Consider the following 5275-nt stretch of genomic DNA (forward strand, 5'->3'; position numbering starts at 1 on the left):
AAATACAGGAGGATCAGTTAATTATGATTTTATTGAACATATTCCCCTTCCAAATTCACACACTTATTGCAGTGGCCACTCAGTTTTTCTAAGCCCTGTAAAAGAACTAGGAAAGTTGGACTTCCAATGAGCCCTTTCACAATACCCTTAAAGCCAGGAACTTTTCAGTGACCCTCTATCCCCCATATGTATCATAAGTTGATAGAATGAATATCATGTAAATTGGATGAAAGGGTTAGGAGGGCAACTATTTCACTGTTGCTGCTTACCTCTTGAAGTGAAGAACTGAGTTGAGAGATCTTCGTGACCACTTCACACCAACTTGCATTCTGCAACTGTCTGGACATTGGTTTCTAGAATAATAATGATAATAATGTATAATGATTTCAAATTTTGGCACTGGTACTTATTTTATCGATCCCTAAAGGATGAAAAGCAAAGCTGACCTCAGTAGAATTTGAACTCAGAATGTGAAGATGGACAAAATGCCACTAAGCATTTTGCCCAGCATGCTAATGATTCTGCCAGGTCACCACTTTAATAATAACAATAATAATAATAATAATAATAATAATAATGGTAATAATAATGATGATAATGATTTCAAATTTTGACACTAGGCCAGCAATTTCAGAGAGGGGTGTAAACCTCAGAACTCAGAACGTAATGACAGACAAGCATTTTGCCCACCATGCTAATGATTCTGCCAGCTTGCCACCTTAATAATAATAATAATAATAATAATAATAATAATAATAATAATAATAATAATAATAATAATAATAATAATAATCCTTTCTACTAAAGGCACAAGGCCTGAAATTTAGTGGGAGAGGACTAGTCAATTACATCAACTCCAGTTCTCCACTGGTACTTATTTTATTGACCCCTGGAAGGTTGAAAGCAAAGTTGACCTCAGTGGAATTTGAACTTAGAACATAACGATGGGCAAAATACTGTTAAGCATTTTGCCAGGCATGCTAATAATTCTGCCAGTTCATCACCTTAATAATAATGGTAATAATAATAATAATGATAACGATAATACTTTCTACTCTAGGCACAAGGCATGAAATTCTGGGAGTACAGGTTAGTTAATTACATTGCTTAAATGGTACTTATTTTAACAACACTGAAAGGATGAATGGTAAAGTTGGTCTTGGTGGAATTTGAACTCAGAATGTGAAGACAGATTAAATGCTTCTGTTAATAATAACAATAATAATAATAATAATAATAATAATAATAATGGCTTCAAATTTTGGCACAGGGCCAACAATTTTGGGGGAAGGGATAAGTTGATTACATTGATCCCAGTGTTCAACTGGTACTTATTTTATTAACCCTGCAAGGATGAAGGCAAAGTCAACCTAATAATGATAATAGTAATAATAATAATAATAATAATAATAATGATAATGGTTTTAAATTTTGGCACAAGGCCAGCAAGTTCAGGGGAGGGGTAAGTTGAATACATCAACCCCAGTTCCCAACTGGTACTTATTTTATTGACCCCCCCCCCCAAAAAAAAAGAAATGGGGATGGAAGCCAAAATTTAGCTGAATTTGAACTCAGAATGTGTAGGTGGATGAAATGCTGCTAATACAATGATAATGATGTTGATAATGATGATAATAACAATAATTTTGATGATGGTAATGACAATTTCTATTACTGCTTACAAGAACCCAAGACATAGAGGAAAATATAAAAATGAAAAATCAGATGCACATAAAATGGTGTTTACATCAAGTAAACATGAAGCATTTTTTAAAAAAAAGGGTTAACAATAGGCGCAGGCATGGCTGTGTGGTAAGAAGCTTGCTTCTCAAACACATGGTCTCGGGCTCAGTCCCACTGCGTAGCACCTTGGGCAAGTGTTTTCTGCTATAGCTTTGGGCCAACCAAAGCTTTGTGAGAGGATTCAATAGATGGAAACTGAAAGAAGCCCATTGTATATATATGTGTGTGTGTGTGTGTGTGTGTGTGTGTGTGTGTGCAAGTCTTTGTGTCTGTGTTTGTCCCTCGCCACTGCTCGACAACCAGTATTGGTGTGTTTATATCCCTGTAACTTAGCGGTTTGGCAAAAGAGGCCAATAGAATAAGTGCCAGGCTTTAAAAAATAGGTTCTGGGTCGATTTGTTTTACTAAAACCCTTCAAGGCAGTACCCCAGCATGACTACAATCAAAAATGACTGAAACATGTAGAAGATAAAAGATACAAAAGAATAAAGATTTCCAAGAAAAAATGTTCCTAATTTGGTGGGAGGACCACTTAAGGTAATTAATGGGAAATCCCACAGAAAAGCCTGGATTACTCTGTCACAACTAAGACATCAAAAGTATCTTTTCTTTGTTTCCTTCCTCCCACTTAGAAATGTATACTGAGAGTAGGCCCATTCAGCCTTACCAGCCTTGCCACTCCCACTTATCTTTTGTTAAAGACACTAGAACAGTGCTCCACAACCTTTTTCACTTGCAAAACTTGAACTCAGAATGTAAAGATGGATGAAATGCCACTAAGCATTTTGTCCAGCATGCTAATAATTCTGCCAACTCGCCACCTTAATAATAATAATAATAATAATAATAATAATAATAATAATAATAATAACCATGGTGCAGTTCTAGCAATTTTAGGTGGGGGAGGTCAGTTTATTAGATCAACGCCATTACTTGACTGGTACTTTATTCTATTGCCTTTAAAAAGATGAAAGACAAACCATTTCTTTCTAAGACTCTAACAATTCTGTCCACTTGTTGCTTTTGGGTTTCTGATTTTGGCACAAGTCTAGCATTTCTTGAGGGGAGAATATTAGTTGATGCCATTGACTGATAATTTATTTTATTGTCTCCAAGAAGATAACCTCAGTGGGATTAAATTTCAGAATGTAGAGAGTGGGAAGGAATACAAGGCATTTTTCTGATGCTCTAAAGGTTCTTCCAGTTTACCACCTTAATGATCATCACCATTTAACATTCATCTATGTTGGCATGGATTGGACAGTTTGACAGGAACTAACAAGCCAGGAGATTGTGCCAAGCTTTAGCATAATAATAATTCTTGAATTACATAAGTATGGTCTTTAGATCTGGTTCATTGAGGAGAAAGAGAGAGAGACAGAGAGAGAGATAATGTAGAGAAGTGAGTGAAAATCAACATATTATCTATTATTGTAGCTGGATGAGTGACAGTTTATCTAACTCTACATAGTCTCCTGAAAAACACTGGACCTTTATCGAGAACAAGGTAGTTAATTCTGTAATACATACATATTACATAAGTAGGAGCACAGCTGTTGTGTGTCAGCATTCAAGAAAGCAGCATCTATTCCAGGGAGCAGCAGTGACAACATGAATAAACCAACCACACCAGATGTCATGTTTGCTAGAAAATAAATTAATGAATAAATAAATAAAAAGAACATACTTTCATGAAATGGCATTGGAGTCATTCTGACCTATAAATTCTTAGTTTTTAAAATAGATAACAAGCTCTTATTTAAAATGGGCTTAGCTCTTCAATGAACAGCGTGTGCCATTGTAGACTCATCTGCCTTTCAGTCATAAATAAAAAGAAACAGTTTAGTGAGGCAGATGTATGTGATACAAACAGACAAAATTGCTTTCTTTTACATTTAAGTCATAACCTAATGAAATTTAGATTACAAATTTACCAACCTGACTTAATGTGCTGAGTGTGTGTCTCCACTCTGTACAATACCAGCACATTGGGTCCAATAAACTGGTAACCTTTGAAATGAAAAGTAAGGATTCCACTTTCAGAGCAAGTGTAAGGATTTTATAGATTTGTTAAACACACACATGATTATTTCTTTTAGTTCAATTTGCTAAAAATAAATTTTAGGGGAAAACAAATCTGTAACTGATGTTTGATCAAAGTATGATAAAATTAAAATTAAATACTATCTCTTTTTTATTATGATATTCCATAATCCATCACATCTGAAGATAGCAGTAACTGAAAATAAAATGGCTCCACTGAAAACTTTGGATCATTACAAAAATTTAACAAACCTAAGCACATACTTGGAGATATGATTTATGATTTATTATCTACATAGGTGATTAGCATTATTTATGAGTATTTAATTGTTATTATTGGATTTTAGCAAATGTATGCAGCACTTCCTTGTTAGCACAATAGCACTTCCTTGTTAGTACAGTTAATTGTTTCTGAGAAAGTGCTGCACTACTGAAGACTATGCTAATTAAACATGGTAATTTTAAGACATGCAGTTATTGGCCCAAGAATTTTCAAAATACTTGAATGAAATTTTTTTAGAAAAAACTTTTTAAAAACTATATTCCATTTCAAAGTAATAAAATAATAAAGTAGTGTTTATCACCATTTTAGCACAGGTGTTCTCTAAGAACCAACAATACTGCTGTTTTAACCCCAGGAAGACATCTCCTGCAGCTGGTTATTTAGTGCGCTTTCACATTTGATATTCATTGCAAGCGGGAGAGAACTCCTGCCACTCTAGCTCAAAAACCACCAGGTCACATGATTTTGATCTTATTGGATCACTTCAGTGGTGGGCACTCATTTGCCAGGCATGATATGATCTTGTTTGCAATATAGAGAAAATACAGTGTCATACAATCACTGATCTTGTAACTAATAAACTAGTCCTATAAAAAATCTAAGAAAAATACATATATAAATCAACAGTTTATTGGAAATGAAACAGTGTGTTTTACTAGAGAACACATAAAAAAAAGATGTTTTTACAAATTTATTTCGATAAAAAGTACTTATCCAAGGTCATTTGAACAACACTCTTACTTTTTCTTACTTTTTCTCTGCATACATTTACTTGAAGGAACAGTGGTTTGTCCAAGTTATGCTGAACTTGTTTGATTTGTTAGATGTTAGGGCTGATATCCATTGTTAATTGCTTTAGATTTTTAGATTCATAAAACATCATGTCAGATTCCTTTACAGTTATTTCATTCATTTGTTGTTCATTTACATCAACTTCATGATTGTCTTCTTCCTGTATGCATGCTGTAGCTTCATCATCTAGGTGATCACTTCCATGAACACTTTTGATGTTTGCTACAACATTCAAGAATTCTTCAAACCCGTAGCTGCCCATTTTAGATCACTAAGCAACTCTATGAATCACCTTTCAGTTTGTAGAATCACCTTACATGATGCTTGCCCTACACCCACAAGTGCAGAGAGAAATACCTTATCTTTATTTTAGGAATCTCATCACTTACAAGTGTTAATAAATTCCCCTCGTTC

At 34.2% G+C, this 5275-nt stretch overlaps 1 long non-coding RNA gene across 1 annotated transcript; it reads right to left on the reverse strand.

Moving 5' to 3' along the window:
• Positions 1–269: 269 nt before the first annotated feature.
• On the reverse strand, positions 270–3877 carry LOC106880881 (uncharacterized). The gene is made up of 3 exons (XR_001410788.2): positions 3682–3877; positions 3274–3388; positions 270–353 (listed from the first exon to the last, which is right to left on the reverse strand). It is a non-coding gene; the product is annotated as an uncharacterized LOC106880881 (long non-coding RNA).
• Between the last annotated feature and the right edge of the window lie 1398 nt (positions 3878–5275).

This window comes from Octopus bimaculoides, chromosome 3, assembly GCF_001194135.2.
Source record: "Octopus bimaculoides isolate UCB-OBI-ISO-001 chromosome 3, ASM119413v2, whole genome shotgun sequence".
Taxonomy (NCBI): domain Eukaryota; kingdom Metazoa; phylum Mollusca; class Cephalopoda; order Octopoda; family Octopodidae; genus Octopus; species Octopus bimaculoides.